The following is an 18219-nucleotide window of genomic DNA, read 5'->3' as shown; positions in this document are numbered from 1 at the left end:
GCAACCATCTATAACTCCAGTTCCAGATCTGATGCCCTCTTCTGGCTTCCACAAGCGCCAGGTATGAGTGTGGTACACACATACATAGGAAGACAAAACACTCCCAGAGATTAAAAAAATAATAATTTATAATGTTTAAAGGAAAATAATTGTGTTTTCAGAATCTGCCTCTTTCAGCCAACTACAGACCCCTGCCGTGCACATTAAGGACATCATGTGACAAGTGTTCAGATGATACAGCAGCTCGAGGGGGACCTTGGCAGATCCCATGGCGGGTGAGCATCAAATACAGCACAGAACTACTGGGAAGTTTTATTGGGGGGAAGGGAAGGGAGTGGTTGAAGGGAATGGAGAGAGGGGAGAAAGAAAGAGAAAAAGAGAGACAGAGAGAGGAGAGAGAGGGGGGGAGACCTGCCTGCTTCTTCAGAGGAACAGTGGAAAAGAGAGAAAGCAGGAATGGGTGGAGCTTGTCTCTTAACGAAACCTTTTGTGACTGCTTAGAGAGCACAGAGCCAGGTACTGCTTGCCATGTGTGGAGGGGTGACACACTCTGCCAGTTCCCCAAGGGGCAGGGCCAAGGTGTGCCTGGATGCTAACACCAAGCATCACCTATTATTAGGAAAATTTGTAATCATGGTGACACTTCTTCTAGCCTCTACCTTTTCAGTTTCTTAGTCTCCACTTCCCAGTCTTATTCTCTGCTGTCTCAGTCATTTGTGGACATATCCTAGGCCACATCTCTATCCATAACCTTACCTTAGATGATGTCTTTATCCTCTCTCTCTCTCTCTCTCTCTCTCTCTCTCTCTCTCTCTCTCTCTGTCTCTCTCTGTCTCTCTCTGTCTCTCTCTGTCTCTCTCTGTCTCTCTCTGTCTCTCTCTCTCTCTCTCTCTCTCTCTCTCTCTCTCACACACACACACACACACACACACACACACACACCCTGAATTCAACACACTCAGCTGCCATAGACCATCACTTTTTACCACCACACACCTTCAGCGTCATTGTCTTGTCTTCCTACAACCTTTTGTGTTATTAATCTGATCTCCTCTGCACCTGTTGCTGTATACAGGCAGGGGAAAATACATATGCGTGCCAACTAGTCTTGATTTAATTAAACTAAAGGACGAGTAGGCCACTGTTGTCTCACATGCCTGCAACACCTTCTGCTCTCACCTTAGATGGCTTTCCTTACCTACATCATCACTTCACAACTCTTTCCTGTTTCAGTATGTCTTCACTGTGAGCGTCCACATGGTTCTGCAACCACGGGATCCATGATAGCATCCTGACTCCCCCAATGCTGTAGTGGAATGAGCTGTCTGTGTTCCTAACCAGTCCACATTCAACACCTTTCCATCCTAGTGGTAAATGTCACCACATAACCCTTTCACCTGCCCAAGGGCATGACTCTACAAAGTGTGCTCTTTCCCCTAAGTTATCGAATGATTTCTTACTTCTGAATCACTCCATGGGTATGTCATTTTTAAAATTTCCCAATTCCCTGCCAGAGTTAACACCCCATTTCTATGCCCCCTTGGTGAAAGCTTTTTAAAGAAGTTTTGTAGATTATAGACTATTCATTTCAACAGGGTTCTGTCCTACCCTTCCACCACTGCTGATTCTGTTTAGGTCAAATCTATGGCCCTCAAATCCTTTGGTCAACAATCAGACATCATGATATCCAGTCTTCCAACAGAATTTGACCCACCAGTCACAACTTCCTTCTATAAATGCTGTTCCTTTCATTTTGGGGGCACCTCTATCTCTCTTCTCTGTCTCTTTGTTTCTCAGTGAGTGTGCATCTCTGTCTCTCTTGCCTTATTGATTTTAGTGTGTGTGTGTGTGTGTGTGTGTGTGTGTGTGTGTGTGTGTGTGTGTGTGTGTGTGTGTGTGTGTGTGTGAGTGAGTGTTTGCCAGTATGTAGGTGTGTGCACAATATGTGTGCCTGATAGCTTTGGAGTACAGAAAAGAGTGCTGGATCCCCTGGAACTGGAGTTACAGTGTCACATGGGTGCTGGACTGGGTCCTCTGAAAGAGCAGCAAGTGTTCTTAACTACGGAGCCATCTCTTCAGCCTGTCTCTCTCTGTCTTTCTCTCTGTCTTTGTTTCTCTGTCTTTCTGTCTCTGTGTGTGTCCCCCTCCACCTGCCACAATCTCTTCCAATCTCACCAGTGGCTGAATGTGTTTTTCTTACAGGAAAGTACTCTCCTTGAAGTCCACAGTCGTCTTTCCTATCCCTCTCATTCCTTCTCATTCCTCCTCGTAGTCTGTCATTTTTTTTTAACTCTATGTATATATTAACAATACCCTCCTATTTCCTCACTCCCTGACATTCCTTATTTTTAAAACATTAACTTCAGGGCAATCCTCTGTACAACCACCACCCCTCCACACACACATACAGGCATCCCATCTTCCTGGTACCCAGAGCCTTACAGTGATCTTATTAGATAGAGCTTTCAATGCTCTAGGCTGCACCTCTGACCTCCCTTCCTGGGAACATGCCCTCACCTGCAGAAGTAACATTTTGACATTCTTCAAACAGGTCATACACCTGCAGCCTGAAAAGCTTTGCGCTAAATTATTTGTTTTTTGGGTATCAGGATATTCAGCTCTTGGGTAAAAGTCACTTTATCAGCAAAACCCTCACTGGTAACCCTTTGTCAAAATAATAGCCCCACCCTAAGATGAAGACTTTTCCTGATATTTTTTCCTCCATAGGACTTATTATCACCTAACTTTTTTTTTTTCCGAGACAGGGTTTCTCTGTGGCTTTGGAGGCTGTCCTGGAACTAGCTCTTATAGACCAGGATGGTCTCGAACTCACAGAGACCCACCTACCTCTGTCTCCCAAGTGCTGGGATTAAAGGCATGCACCACCAACACCCGGCTCACCTAACTTTTGAGAAACATATTTATAAACTAGGCAATGGCTGTTTTATATTCCCTGCACCCAGAACTTAGCAATAAATGATCGATAAAGAACTGATAAGTGACTAAATCAATGGTTTCTTTTTTTTTTTTTTTTGCATTATCTGTTTCCGTTCTATCTGTGACTTGATATTCCTTTAGAAATCTTTTCGTTGTAACTTATTCTTGGTTCTGAATAAATTACCCCATTTACTGCTGTCAGTGTTGACTGCTTCATTCTCTATTTTACATTTAAGATCTAGATATTTTTGAGCATTAGAGTAAATATTTTTCTCTTATTAACTACTGTTAATGTTGTTTGTTGGCAGTTAAGACCATCTCTGTTGAAATCATCAGCTGGTTTGAATGTTGTGAAATTATAAATGTGTTCACAATCTTTCTGACAGTTCTCTTCTCCAATTTGATAGTTTAATATTTATAGCTTGAATTTGTGTTTTTCATTTAAGAATCCTTCACTGTTTTACAAACTTCTTTGGAAAGAAAAGGGTGTGGGAGGGAATAAAGGGCGGCAAAATGTAAGAATGGGTTCTAGTAAATACCAGACAACACAGCCTGGGCTTTAAGGCTCTAGAGTTGAAAGCATCTGAACTGCAGCCCTGTCATGTTCAAATTAGAGACTCCCATCTCACTTACACAGCTGTGTAGGCAGGGAAAATTGAGATTGGGCTGGGGAAAAAAAATAACTAATTGATTAATATATTTGAAAAAAATAAGGATCATTGTGGAAAAAAAAAAAAAAGCTGTGACTCCCTGGGTCTTAGTTTTCTTGTTTTTGAAATGAAGTCCCTAGAGTGGAACAGCATAATGCAGACAAAACATTTATCCCAATAATTAAATTCAAGTACATTCATTATAAATAGGAGGCCATTGATAAGTAGAACTTAGAGCATAGCCTTATCTGAGGCTTGCCATTACACTAAAGGAGCGTTCAGAATCCAGGCCAGTCCTGAGATGCCTGGCCACACAGAGTAAGTGGAAACCTAGAGTTGAGGGTAAGACTGGACAAGTAATAAATGTGCTTGTTTTTGTTGAGACAAGACTTATTGGGGTGTAACATAATAGAAGACTTTGCTTTTCTTGAAGAGATGCTATAATTATATATGTTTGCTTAACATTTCGCCATTGTTGGATATATAACGTTGAAGTCTGAACTTCAGTGTGTGATGTGTAGAAAAGAAGACAGACTAACTGCAGATTGCCAGAGGAGGTCGGACTGCTTAGCTAACTGCATCAAAAGAGACATCTGGCAATCTCCTGAGCAATTACAGTGGAATTGAGTCGCCAGCATGAGCACCATTTTAAAAGGTCAGGTTTATAAGTGGGGAGAGCTATCATTTTTTTCAAACATTATTAGCTTCCAATAGATATTTTAAAAAGCAGCCAGTGGAACCAATGCATAAGCAGATCTTGTTATGATAAACATATTAATAATAGTTTCCAAAATGATTTATTAATCACATAGAAAACCTGTATACAAAAGTTGGTGCCTAAAGGAAACTAGATTTGAAAGGGATGGTTAAATTAAAGGAATTTTTAAAGCTCAGATACACTGAGCACCTAGGGCCTTGTAACCACTATCAGAGCAATGGGAAGAAAGCCAAGACCTAAGTGGAGCAGAGGCTGTCTGCAAGAGGAGAGGGAAAGGCGTCATAGTTGCCCACATGCTATTGTCTGTCTTAACCCGCAGCAGCGAGGACGCCCAGGCGGTTCTGCAAGGCCTCTTCCTTCTTTCAAAACCCACAGTGGGAGGTTAACCAGAGGAGAGTCTGCTGCGTTCCTGAAGGAAACAGGGTGTGTACCATGTCCAGTAGACTGAGCCAGGCGCGAAGTCCTATGGAAACCCAAACAACCTGTGTCACTGTCTAGAAGTCAACCTGGGGGTATAAAGAGGAACCAGCAACCCAAGTGGAGTGCAGTCCTTCAAGTGGCTTAAAATTAGTCTGCTTCTTGCTGCGGCAAAGTAGGGCATTTTCAAACAAACACTTCCTGCCAAAGGCAACTTAAAAAGCTAGATGAAAAAAAATTTTTTCCCAGATCTGTGGAAAAGCACTAGAGATCTCTTGAGATGGAGGCTTATTAAATAAAAATCCAATAGGTGATTTGGCGTTGCTTTCCCAAATGTTCTGACTCTAAAAGCAAAGCACCACCCGAGAACCTGAATATAGCCTGCATTCAGCGTGATACAAATATTGTTTTAAGCTGAACAAAGATTGCCCAGAGCTCTTCTGATCTGATTACAGCAGAAATTTCTGAGAAATAAAACTGTCTTCAAGTAGTCTACTCCCAGGAAAAGGAGGGAGCAAAGTTCCCACAAACCCCCTCTTCAGGGAGTTTCCTGCCGCAAAGAAGCGAGGCACTGCAATCTTTCTCTTTGTCTGTTTTATTTTCTAATACAAATTTTAAAGTCTACATAAAATAAAATCAGATTTTTAAATTCTAAAATCTGACTGGATAGTATGTTCCCTAAGCTTTTTTGCTGTATAGCTCAGGCTGGACTTTGACTTGTGGGCTCAATCCTTCCGCCTGAGTCCCGGCACTAAGAATTTGTAATCAAACATGAGTTTACATTTTAATATCAAGCAAATGCCCTCAATTACCCAATAATATTTTCAAGTGTATATTTATTAAACCTGAATGCTTATAAGAAAATGTTATGAAAATTGGCTGGTGGGTATGTATAATCCATGGTACTAGTCATACGGGACTGTCAGAGAATGTAAAAGAGAAGAGATGGTAAAGAAAATGTTACAGATTTTCATCATCCGATTCATCTTCTTCCTTCAAAGATTCCTCCCCTGTTTCTTTGCTCCCACCATCTTTTGGAACAATTTCATGTCTTTCTTTAGTTCATTTGCAAACCCACCTGAGCTCTATCCTTAACTTCATCGTGTACAATGTAAACTTCTTTAACTACATCACGGTGGGTCATTTCTTTCATTGAAGCGTTTCTATTTCTGTCTTTTCAGCTTGCCTGGCTTTGCCAATGACACAGACAAATAACCACATCAAACACCTGATGGGTCACTCACATAGAGTTGTGCACCGCCATTTACACTATAAGACCCTAACATGGAACTGAAGCCAAAGGTCTAACAGCCCTGTAGAATGTGTAAACATGTAAGTACATGGCCACTCTGTCTGCAAGATGTTGGGGATGCTACAATGAACATTAGATCTACAGTTGGACACTTCTCTTCTTGCTATGTCTGCTAATGAATGGACATCTGCCAAAAGACCTGCTCCTGCCATTCCAACATGTCTATCAACATTAAAAAGTCATTTAGTGGAGCCTTCTTCACAAAATTTAGAAAGGACTAGCTTTTCTACCACAAGAGAACACCATCTTTACCTCTGATCTCAATAGCTATTGTTTCCACCGCCTTCATGCATACTCAACTTGAAAAACTCTTCCATCAAGAGAGAACATGCAGGCTGACAGGTCATGCTCAGTGCAATGAAGCCCATGGTACTGATCCAACAGGCCACAGAGCAACATCCTACTTTCATGAGTAGATGTCATAAACTTTCTTATCTCACATATGTTCTCCAGAAAATCCACTAATCTCTCATAAAGAAGTCTATCTGTTCCCATAAAATTCTCACAGAAGCCTTCATTTCCAGGCCTTCACCCACTAAATTAATTATAAGCCCCAAATTTTAATTTCTCCTTTGAGATCCTCAATGAGCCCTCTTATGAGCATATGAATTACGAATGTAAATGAGCTTTTTCTCCAGCTAATTTTTCTTTTGTCAGTTAAAAGGGTAGAGAGAAGACACCTCCCCTCAAGCCCACAGAAGGGTAAGTACAATAGATGCTCATGAGGGACATCTCAGCTTATGTGATAGGATAAGAATGAACCACAAATGGCCTCATCCTCATAAAGGTACATAGCAGACTTGAGTCATTCAATCTTGGTTAGAACATGAGAAACTGGTTTTCATGGCTGATTCCATGGCTAGATTGTTTGCCAGAAAACCTCCCTTCAGGATGATGGCATTGTCTGGAATCTGAAATTGTACTGAACAGTCAGGATGTTTGACACTCCCTATTTCTAAAAACCTGCAAAATAGGGGCAGGGTTGAAAACAAAAAAATAAATAAAACAGATACACTGGGGAAAAGATGAGTCAAGAAGGGGATGCCACCAAACAATAAAGATGGAAGACTCCTTTTTAGAATGACAAAAACATCCTTAAAACTAGTTTGTGGGACTGGCTATATAAGTCTGTCCCTAAGGACCATTGAATTATTTATTTTGAGGGAGTTAATCTTAATATTTGATATCTTAATATTTGTAAGTGATAGAAGAAAAAAGTGTTTGTTTTTTTAGGTAATCTGTTCATTAAAAGTAAAAGGACCTAAACAGTCCACGAATATTATCTGCTGAGGCAGAAAAAGAGTTACAATGGGTAACGACAATCCCTGGATGCTCCAGAAAAGGAACTGGGCCATACCTCTTCGACTGCACTGGATCCAACTTACTCCGTTTCAACTGACACCCTACCAGAGCCTCAAGTACTGACTTCAATCAAGTTGAGGATTTCAACCTAGATCTTCAATCAAGCAAATTCCATCTAACGTGGACTGGAGATAACCCATTAAAGACTTTCCCTGTACTAACATTTTTTTTTCCACAGGACCCCACAGGGCTACCATCGTCCCATTTCAGCAGGAAGTAACTTAGAAGATGCTATGCCCCCACTCCCCATTATTGTTTATTAGGGTAGTGTAAGCCTAGTTAGGAATAACTTTCTTATCGTTTAAAGTTGGGATTGGAAGGAGGTGTTCAAGTTAGAAACCCTTTCCACATGACTTTAGGGCTTAGCCAGAATAGACATAGTTAGGATGTGCAATAGCAGATTATTGTATCTTCTTGTATTTCACCTTTATGATTGTTAATTTTGGATGTTTTACACCATTAAGTCTTAATCCTCTTTTAGACTAAAAGGGGAATTTTAGGGAGACACTGTAGCCCTGTCTCCTAGTAGCCCCTACAGGTGTGCCTGGCCACACCCGTGAGAGCGTGGTCAGGGGAGGTCAAAGATGATGAAGGGACAATTCTTAAGGGACTAGGCACATGTGGATACCCCTTCTCTCTGGCCTCCCTGCCTTGCTGCCTCTGGGCACATTCTGGCTTGCGATTGGCTGGTATTTATCTGAATAAAAGTATTTTGAATCTACAAGCCTTCTCCATCACCTTCACTAAGGGAGATATCCACTTCCTGCTTTGAGGACCTCTGTCAGAAATTACCCAAAGGTATTTGGAGGTAAGCAACCTTGTCTTTGGTGCCACTAGAAGAAAATGAAAAGGGTCACAGTACACTCAACCCAGCAACAGGCATCCCCAAGGGATTCCCAAGTGACCTGACTCCAGCATATGTCCTTTTTGATCCAAATTTTGGAAACATGCATTTATGGCCCAACAACAAGTGACTTAGATATAAGAACTCCATTCCAATTACAGGGGAGGATAAATGTTATTGACATCACTAAAATAAAGCTTAAAGTTCACAGTCAACAGTTGGGTATGTATTGCATGTTATTGCTTTTTTTATCCCTCCATAAATATATTAATGCCCTCACCCATGTTGATTTGTGTGGTAGGAAAAAAATTTCCAATGTCAAATGATTAGCTGGCATGTTACAACTCAAAATAATAATGAATAACACTGACTGTATTAGACACAACTCTAAATGTGTTACACATGTGAGCTCACTTAACAGTCATAACAACCCTATGATATTCGTATTGCTGCTCTCCTCATTCTTCAATGAAAGACCTAAGGCATAAGGTTAAGTTATTTATACAAAGTCAATATTGTATGATCAGCCCAAAATAAGATATTATCATGTGATATTTTGTTTATCATCTAAAAAATAAAGCTTGCCTGGAGATCAGAGTGCAAAGCTAGACACACAGGTTAGCCATAGACGCCAGACAGTGGTGGACTACATCTTTATTCCCAGAACTCGGGAGACAGAGGCAGACTGATCTCTACTAGTTCAAGACCACCCTGAGCTTCACAAAACGGATCCAGTCTAAAAGACAAACAGACCTCACACAATGGTGATCCCAGCCCTTGGGATCCCATGCTTTTAATCCCAGCAATATAGAAAGCAATATAAGGCAGGAAGAGACAAGAGGTCAGAGCAGTCTGAGGATGCACTCTAAGAACAGGATAGACCTTTCTGTCTGAGAACTGGTAGAGGTGAGAACTCCCTAGTAGCTGGCCACTTTGCTTCTCTGATCTTCAGCTTTAACTCCAATATCTGTCTCTGAATTTTTATTATTAAGACCAATTAGAATTTGTGCTACATTATCACCCCAACTCAGGCTCAGGGAACATCAGAAAAGGAGGCAGAAAGAATGAGAGCTGGAGGAAAGGTAGAATGTCTTCTGGGCATGACTCAAATGTTGCCCTCTTGAATTCTCTGCAATTGTGATTAACAACATAGCACCTACACAAGATTGGACTGTCGACATTCTGTCATGAGGTGGTGAGGGACTCTTGAGGCCCTGCCCCTCTGTGAGGAATTAGAGACAGTAAATAGTTGCCTGGAAGAGGAAAAGACATTTTCTTCGGTAGTGTAGCAACCAGTAAGTTGCCCATGCTTCTGTAAATAGCTCCACACTCATGTTCCCCTTAACAGCCCTAATTGACTTCCTAGGTCACCACAAAAGCTGCCCAGGGAGAAAAGCATTCACCACCCATAGATATAAAAGCCACAAACCACAACAATGACCAGCAAGGCATTCAAGCTGAGCAAACATACACTTAATAAGGAAAAAATAGAAAAACTCCCAGGAATAGGAAGGGCTGGTTCCAAAAGAAGAATGAATATTTACCAACTCAAAACAATAAAAACTATGAGTGGTCAAATTATGAATTACAAATGTAATTGATTCATACCTGGGCTTCAGAATTCATGCACTTAATCATAATCCATGAAGCTTCTCATGAGCTCAGAAGATCTTTCATAGAAAGTGTAAAATGCAAGAATATTTTCATACCAAATGGCATAAAAGGATGACAGACACTCAACACAATTTTACAAGTTAATCCATACCTCTATTTTGCATAATTTCCTGCACATTTATAAAAATAGGAAGCTAAAGATGCCATTTTAAAGTCTAGAATTGATATGGAATCATACAGGTTGTATGGACATAGCTTTTATCTAAATAAATAAATAACCATTGAATATTACCACAGTTGTCCCTCAGTATCTATGAAAGATTGGTCCCAGGGCCCAAGCATGGACACCAAAATCCACAGACAATTGAGTCCCTTATGTCCAATGATATCATATTTGCTTATAATCTCATATATCTTCCCATGTACTTGGTTGTCTCTGGATTTTTTATTCTTTTTCCAACATAAATGTTATAGAGACAGTTGTTACACTATTTTGCTCAGAGAATAATGATAGGAAACAAATCCACATTTGTATGTCTGCAAAGCACTTAATCAAATCAGGAATGTTTTTAACTGGAAATACATCACAGAATGTTGTTTCTATGTGAGCGCACATTAGCATTGAGGCTAAAACCTGCATTTTTAAAAAAAATAATTGAATATATCAGCAAGCCAGGTAAACTTGCAAGCCATAATTAAGTATTAAAAATTAATCTTGCCACAGTCATTTGTAGAAATGTATAAAGAAAATCTTACAGGATTGTAAATGGCCTTCCTTATAGATTCATTTTGAAAATTTGATTCAAAGAGCCCTTCGGGGGAAAAATAATTTACATGTTACCCCAGAACATACAGGGTCATGAAAACCATCTGTTGGAAGGAATTTAATAGGCATGTAGCAATAAGTTGGGTTTGATATACAGGAGATCTGTTATTAATGATAGAATTCAGAGCTAAATCTGAAGACACAGCTCACAATTAAAAACAAGAACAGAATGAATACCAATAGAGGCTGTCTTCTAGTTAGTGTTCATGTACGTGCTTGTGTGTGTGTGTGTATGTGTGTGTGTGTGTGTGTGTGTGTGTGTGTGTGTGTGTGTGTGTGTGTGTTACGTGTTCCTATGTTACCCAGGTTGGCTTACTGGGTAGAACAACTACTGTAGAACAACTACTTACAGTAGAACAACTACTGTAGGAGAGTTTACAAAGGCATTTTCTTACTACTTTACAGCTAAGATCTTGGGGAAAGCAGGCATTTTTGAGAGACAGACAACAATTTTAACAGAGTGCACTTTCTAAAGCATGGCTCTGCTCATGCTCTTTGCCAGCCTTTGCTAAGCTCAGCCTCCAGCAGAACCAAACCCAGTTCCTGGTGTCTAAAGCCGCTTCTTTCCCCCAGCACGGCCTGCCCCATCGATACTCCTGTGGCTGGGAGGCCTGCAGCCTGACCCTTGACCTTCCCAAGCCTCAGGGTCCTGGCTTCCTAATAGATTATAAATAGTGCTTGTCTCTCTTGGAGGTTACATCAGTCAAAACCAGGCAGGGAAGCTGAAACCACCTTAATACTTCAAAGACGAAATCTAATACATCTCATTGGTTAGCAGGCGATGAGATGACTGAGAAGTCAGGCAGGATAGGTTAAAGTGAGTAGAAAAGGCATATGTCTGGAAAGAGCATTAACTCGGTGTAGGAATAGCAATGTATTATATATAATAATGGATATATGTATGTATGCATATATATATGTATATATATAGTAAGGGTATATTATTATGTGTAATAAGAGTATTATATATAATAAGAGTATTCACAGCATAGAATCCCAGAGAGAAGAGCTCTTAGCTCAACCAGCGGTTTGGGAAATGACTTCTGCCAGCAGTTGGACACGATATGTTCAAGGATGTTACAGAAATTTAAGGACCAGCAGGACATTCTGAGCAGGGGCAGGCAGGATCAGATAGTTGTGTGGGGGATAGGTCTATAAGTGCCAAAGGGTGTGGCTTGCAAGGCAAAGCACTGATAGAGTCCCTCACCAGCTGGAGACAGTGAACTGCTCAGGCTGTTTGGGTTTGACTCTGAAATGCCCTCTGCAGGCTCATGTCTTGAACACTTGCTCACTACTTGTGGTGCTGTTTTGGAGGACTGTGAGGTAATTGATGGAAATAGGTCATTGGAGACTGGGCCTCTGAAAGCTATTAACCTGCCCCCTAGTTCTGGTGACAGACCCAAAGCTAGTAGCATATGCTTTACTGTCACAGACTGAGCTTCCATCTAAACCTTCCCCACGAAGAGGGGCTGGAATCCTGAGCCAACAATAAGTCTTTCTTCCTACACCTTGTTTCTATCAGGTATTTTAACCAGAGACTGAAGAGTAGCTAATGCAGGCTACCACAACAAACTGTCATAGACTGGGTGACTGAACAGTGGAAATTTATTTCTGTGAATTTAGAGGCTACAAAGTCTAAAACCAAGACAGCAGCAAAGCCAATGCCTCATAAGAATCTGTTTCCTGCCTTGTGTGTGTGTGTGTGTGCATGTGAGAAGGCATATTACCCAAAGCCCCCTATGTTTTAAGCATGGCTCAGGCTCCTTTCATAAGATCACTAATCCCATCCAGGAGGACTCTGATACATGATCTACAGACTTTAATTCCTAATTCCATTTTCTTGGGAATAATATTTCACTATATGAACTCTGAAAGGACACAAACAAACATTCATTCCATGGGATATGGGGAGGAGGCTCAGATGCAGTTGAGGGGGGTAAAAAAGAAGGGAGGGGAAGAAGAAAAAGCAAAGAGAATCCTTTGAAGGAGAAACAGTGCTAAGCATTTTCATGTAGAAGAGGCACCCGACAGGAGACCTCACTGAACTGTTTAAAGATTACAAATTACTGTGGCCACAAAAGGCACAAAAACAAAGAAGTGGTGTGTGAGTTAGCATAAGGGCAACAAACATTTGCTCACGGATAAATTACTGCAGTTCACACTTTGTTGGAGAACCAAGTGCTCAAGGGAAGACACCTCCATGTTACTGAGCCTCATTATGATTTTGACTTTCAAGGGAATTTTTCAGCCCTTTCCAAGTGCTGAGACTAAAGGCAAAAGAAAGTACAAGTTCCTCAGAGTAGATGAAAGACCATAAGCCTTGTGCCACAAGGCTGATAAGACCTACATCCAGTGTCTTGTACAGAATTAGCAGCAAGTTACGATACCCTAGTTTTAGCATTATCTATAACAATTTATCTTATAATCCTTGTATCTATCTTCCTTATATAAATAAGGCATGTGTGTGTGTGTGTGTGTGTGTGTGTGTGTGTGTGTGTGTGTGTGTGTGTGTGTGTGTGTTTAAAGCCATACTGTGGAGAGAGAAAAGAATATTTCCAATTTTTAGCCTCCTTTAGTATTCCAAAATTTAACACTGGTGCCTTAAGTCATGAGCTTTCTCCTAGTTAGCTTCAGCTGTCAACTTGACATAACCCATAACCCACAGTTATCTGAAGGAGTCTCATTCAAGGGACTACCTCAAACAGGTTGGCCTGTGGGCATTTCTCTTTTATTTCCAACTGGCATATGAGAGCCCTGCCCACTGTGAGCAGCACCATCCCAGGCAGGTGGGCCTGGGCTGTTTAACAATGTTAACTGAAACCGGATGTGGTGTCACAGCCTTTATAGTTCCAGCACTGGAGAGGCAGAAGCAGGTGGATCTTTGTGAGTTTGAGGCCAGCCTGGTCTACATAGTGAGTTCCAGGACAGCCAGGACTACAAAGACACACCCAGTCTCAAAAAAGAAAAGAAAACGATAGATGAGCAAGCCAGGGAGCAGCAAGTCTTAGAGAGCAAGCCAGGGAGAGCAAGTCAGGGAGCAGCTTTCCTCCATTGTTCCTGCCTCTGCTCTTGCTTCTTATTAGCCCAGATTCCTTCAGTGATGGATTGTGTCAAATGAAATAAGCCCTTTCCTTCCCAAGTTGCTTTTGGTCATGGTGTTTATTACAGCATCAGAGAACCAAGCTAATACAGATGTGTTGCACAGTTGGCTAGAGTGAATGTGAACTCCCTGAGCAGAGGCAAGAGAGAGCTGCCGCTTCTGAGGAAAGGAAGGTTAGGAGGAGAAAAATCTGTAACAGGGACTAAAAATATGTGTGACGGCCCCTCCCAGGAGAGCCCTGCAGAGGGAAATGCACTGGGCAGATGGGAGGAAAATTGATTGAGGGTTTTAGGGGATGTTTGCCACTTCAGTGCCGCTAGAGGAAACCCCTCCAAAGGTGACAACATGGCTATGCAAAGGGATATCTGAGCACAGGGGTTCCTTTAGCTGCCATGTGATGTATACAGAATCTAAAAGGTCAAAAGTTAGCATGCTCAGGAAAACTAAGTGTTGGCACTATCAGGCAAGTCCACTGGGATGTTTTTACAAGTCCAGTGATCCTGTGACATGGGTGGTGGAGTAGATCTTCCGTCCTGCAGATTTGGACCACAGTCAGACTTCAGGAGTCACTCAGCACACAGCAGAGCTCTCAATTGGCAGGAAGAACTGGAGAATTTGTCTGTAGGCTCCATAGATAAAGCAGCAGCCAGCCACATGAGGGACACCATCTTGACACTGACTGGTGAACACTAGGAAGGAGCCCATGAGGGTCAGTAGGCCCAGGGACAGCTGCCCCTCTGAGGCACAGGAGCTGGCAAGCACTCCCATATGAAGTCACTGCCTTGGAGAAGAGAAAGGGTAAGGGCATAGAAATATGAAGGATTGGTTAACCACCCCACCACCCTAAGGGTGGGAGCAGTGGTGGCACAGGCCTTTAATCCCAGCACTCTCAGCACTCAAGGCCAGCCTGGTCTACAGAGTGAGTTCCAGGACAGCCAGGGCTACACAGAGAAACCCTGTCTCAAAAAAGAAAATTAAAAAGAAAAAAGTGGGGGAGGGATGAGTAAAAGGCTTTGAGTGGTTATTCTGGGGAGCTCCAGGGCAGTTCTTTGGTGGTGGTAGAGTTGCATAGCATGCATGAAGCCTTGGGTTAAATGCCCAGTGCTGCCTTTAAAAACAATTAATAGAATGGACTGAAATGATGAGTTAAAGTAAATTGAGGACTTTTTTCCCTAATGCTCAGTTCCCATAAATACTGGTCTCTGTATACGGCTTTAAACTTGTTCATCTTGTGAACTAAACATCTCTAAGTCAGTATGCAAAGAGCTACCTTGCCACTTTAAGCATCCATATCTAATTCCAGTCAAAACAGGTTGAGTCCCTTATCCAAAATGCTTAGGACTAAAATTTTTCAGATTTGGCATATACATGGTGACAAAGGATCCAAATCAAAATGTTGATGCGCAACACACACACACACACACACACACACACACACACACACACACACTCACACACACAAATTCATTTAAAGGTAATTTTATATTTAATGCACCTGCAAGGTCAGACGTGAAATTTTCTACTTATGGCATAATGTCAGTGATCAAGAAGCTTGAGATTTGGGGGCATTTTGGAATTTGGAATTTTAGATTAGGGATGCTCAATTTGGATAGCAATTTGTTTAACTAACAGAGTAAGGAAAGGGTTAAGTTGTATTCCACATTTCTTCTCCACAAGGATGCTACTGGCATTCACAGCCTGCTCGGACCACAACCACTTTGATCACAAACTTAGTGCTCTTTCTGTAGCCTCCCCAGCATCCTCCTAGCACCTCATAAAGACCAGAAGAGATAGTGGCCTACACTGGCAGGAACACTCTTTGAGTGTAGGTTTTGACTCCCAGTTGAAGGTCATTGTCACCAGGCAAGTGCATTCATTTATCAGCAGCTTTGATGGGCTCACTGTGACCAGCCACGGAATTACACCTAGGGACAATTGGCTGGCTCAGACCTATAGAGCATGGTTGGTTAATTTTACAACAAAAGGTTCAGGCAACCCCTCTCCCAAAATATGTTTCCACCTATGAGGTACAACAAAACAACACAGTAGCCCATACCACTGTTTCTCAGCAAGATTCCTGAAGCACTGCCATTTACACAAAGGTCTAAATTTAAAACCATATCCTGTGCTGGAAGAAAATAAAATGAAATTTTATAAGGTTAATTCTGTGAGTACAGAGGATGATTAATGAAAAGGCTACTATCTCCCAGATTGGCTACCAACAGGGCTGCAATGTGCCCCAAACATGAAAATCCATAACCCTTTAAATAAAAAGTGTTCTACAATGTTTAAAATTAATTTGTTGACTAATTACCTGATGACCTCAACATAAAGTGATGAAAATACATGGCATTGCTCACCAATTTAGCAATTACTGGGGTAAATAATTTTATTTATTGATATTAACATAAAGTATGGATTGTCCCATTTGCGATTTGCATTCATGTATTTGTTTTCTGCCTGTGCTCATAATACATTTCTTATCTCAACTACTTTGATGTTCTTTCATTTGCAATAAACAATATAAACAAAAGAACATTTATGCTTTACTGGTGGTAGTGGTTATCATCTAGAGGCCTTCATCTCTGTACTGGTTGTAACAGCTGTATCAAATGACTCCCCTTCTCCTCTGGTTTAACATGCTAGAATCTTCTTTGATCTTGTCAGACCTGATGAGTTGCATAGGGGAGATGTCCAGGCTACGTGTTCTGCCTTCCTTTCCCTGCAGCCAAGTAGGCACAGACCAACAAGGGAAAAGGGGAGAACATTCTAAAGATGTGTGATGAACCCACAGAGTGAAATGCAGCAAGTATGCCCACATCCTACTACCAAGAATTAGGCCACTAGTCACTCCTAGAGACGAAGAAGATTGAGAATGTAGTTTACCTGTGGGTCAAGGGAGAAATGACCAAACGATGCCATTCAAGAATCTATCTTAAATTACCAGTACAAATACAGAAAATGTTTTACAGATATGATATCTTACACTAGTGAAAAACCTGAAAGCAACCTATTTATACAAAATCATTTCAGTTAAAACCCAGTGTAGTCATTTGATAGATATGATTTAATACACTCATTTTGAAAGTTTTATTGAGCCTATACAGAAACATTGAGGAATGCTATAAATGTAAATAATTTGAAGTACAGTCATGAATTTGATTTACTGATTACTATGCAGCTATGTTTGCAGTAAAATAAAAGATTGTGGAAATTTTCTAATAACTACAAGGCAGTTATGATAATGATAGCATTTAATGCATGCCTGGGGTAGAGTAGGCAAAGTGCTAGCAGTTTCATGATTCTCTCTAATGGCTCCTGCCTCTACCCCCACACGAAAATGGATTTGACCTGTAGCAGACAGAGATGCTAAAAGATCTTAGTGGATAACTCCCAGTTCAACCACACACTACAGCAGTGGTTGGTGGGTGTGGCTGTGTGAGCAGAAGTGGCTGGATACTAGCCAATGTGGCACAGAGGAAACTTGGCAAAGGAATTTCTTCACACATAAAGAGCCAAGTCAGTAAGTGCAGGACCCTGCATTCAATCCCCAGTGCCACAAAATTACATACATACATACATACATACATACATACATACATACATACATACATACAATTAAGAAAGGTTAAGCCTTTGTAAGGGTTAAGTCCTGCTGTCCCCACACCTCGCCTGTCTGCACTGGCCACAGTTATGTGTCCGGCAGTATTTTTAAGCTAAGTGGTGATCTTGGGGCCAGCTCTTGATCACATGACAATGAAAAGCCATTATCTTTGCTCAGGACCCTTGACTGTGTTTCTGGACTTCTGCACTGGCTCTGAAGTAGCAAACTTTAGACTTCTTTTTAAGTGGTATCATTTAATGTCTTAAGTCTTCAGCCATAATCCAATGGAATGTTCTTTATTTTCAATAAATAACACTCTCAAATAGCACATGATGCTTCCTTTATAGGCTTCACGGTAGAAGGAACTGAGGTATGAGCTCGGGCTGCTCAGTCTCTAAGGCCCAAGAATTCTCTAGGACCACACAGTGATATCAAAGTACTACATCTCCCACGCTCACTCCCTACCTTTACGCTGAAGTGAAGGGAGGAATGGAGAACATGTGCTGTCTCTGCAAGCCACACCGTACCACACATCATTCCATCAGCCACAGTCACAGAAAGCCACGGCCCTGCCATCCCATGCTACTCCTAGATACCCAGTGACTTCATTCACTAAGTCTGCCGTTTCTGTTGCAGGTGTTTCCAAAACATCACTAATACTATTGCTTCTTGGTAGGTCTCTTGACACAGCATTTATAATGGTAGATAGATGGCTGAGTGTGGAAAGGAGACTCCCCCCTCCCAACCGCCACCAAAAATACATATCCCTTTCTGGCCTTGTTTCTGACTAGGATAAAATTATCCAATCTTTGTCAAGCGTGAAAAATTGTGCTTA

The 18219-nt window shown here is 41.4% G+C and overlaps 1 pseudogene; it reads right to left on the bottom strand.

The window, feature by feature from the left end:
• Nucleotides 1–5682: 5682 nt before the first annotated feature.
• Nucleotides 5683–6433, bottom strand: LOC100754878 (annotated as a pseudogene).
• Between the last annotated feature and the right edge of the window lie 11786 nt (nucleotides 6434–18219).

Source organism: Cricetulus griseus (genome assembly GCF_003668045.3).
Source record: "Cricetulus griseus strain 17A/GY chromosome 1 unlocalized genomic scaffold, alternate assembly CriGri-PICRH-1.0 chr1_1, whole genome shotgun sequence".
NCBI classification, from domain to species: domain Eukaryota; kingdom Metazoa; phylum Chordata; class Mammalia; order Rodentia; family Cricetidae; genus Cricetulus; species Cricetulus griseus.
The sequence above is the reverse complement of the archived record's forward strand: the minus strand, read 5'-3'. Positions and strand labels throughout refer to the sequence as shown.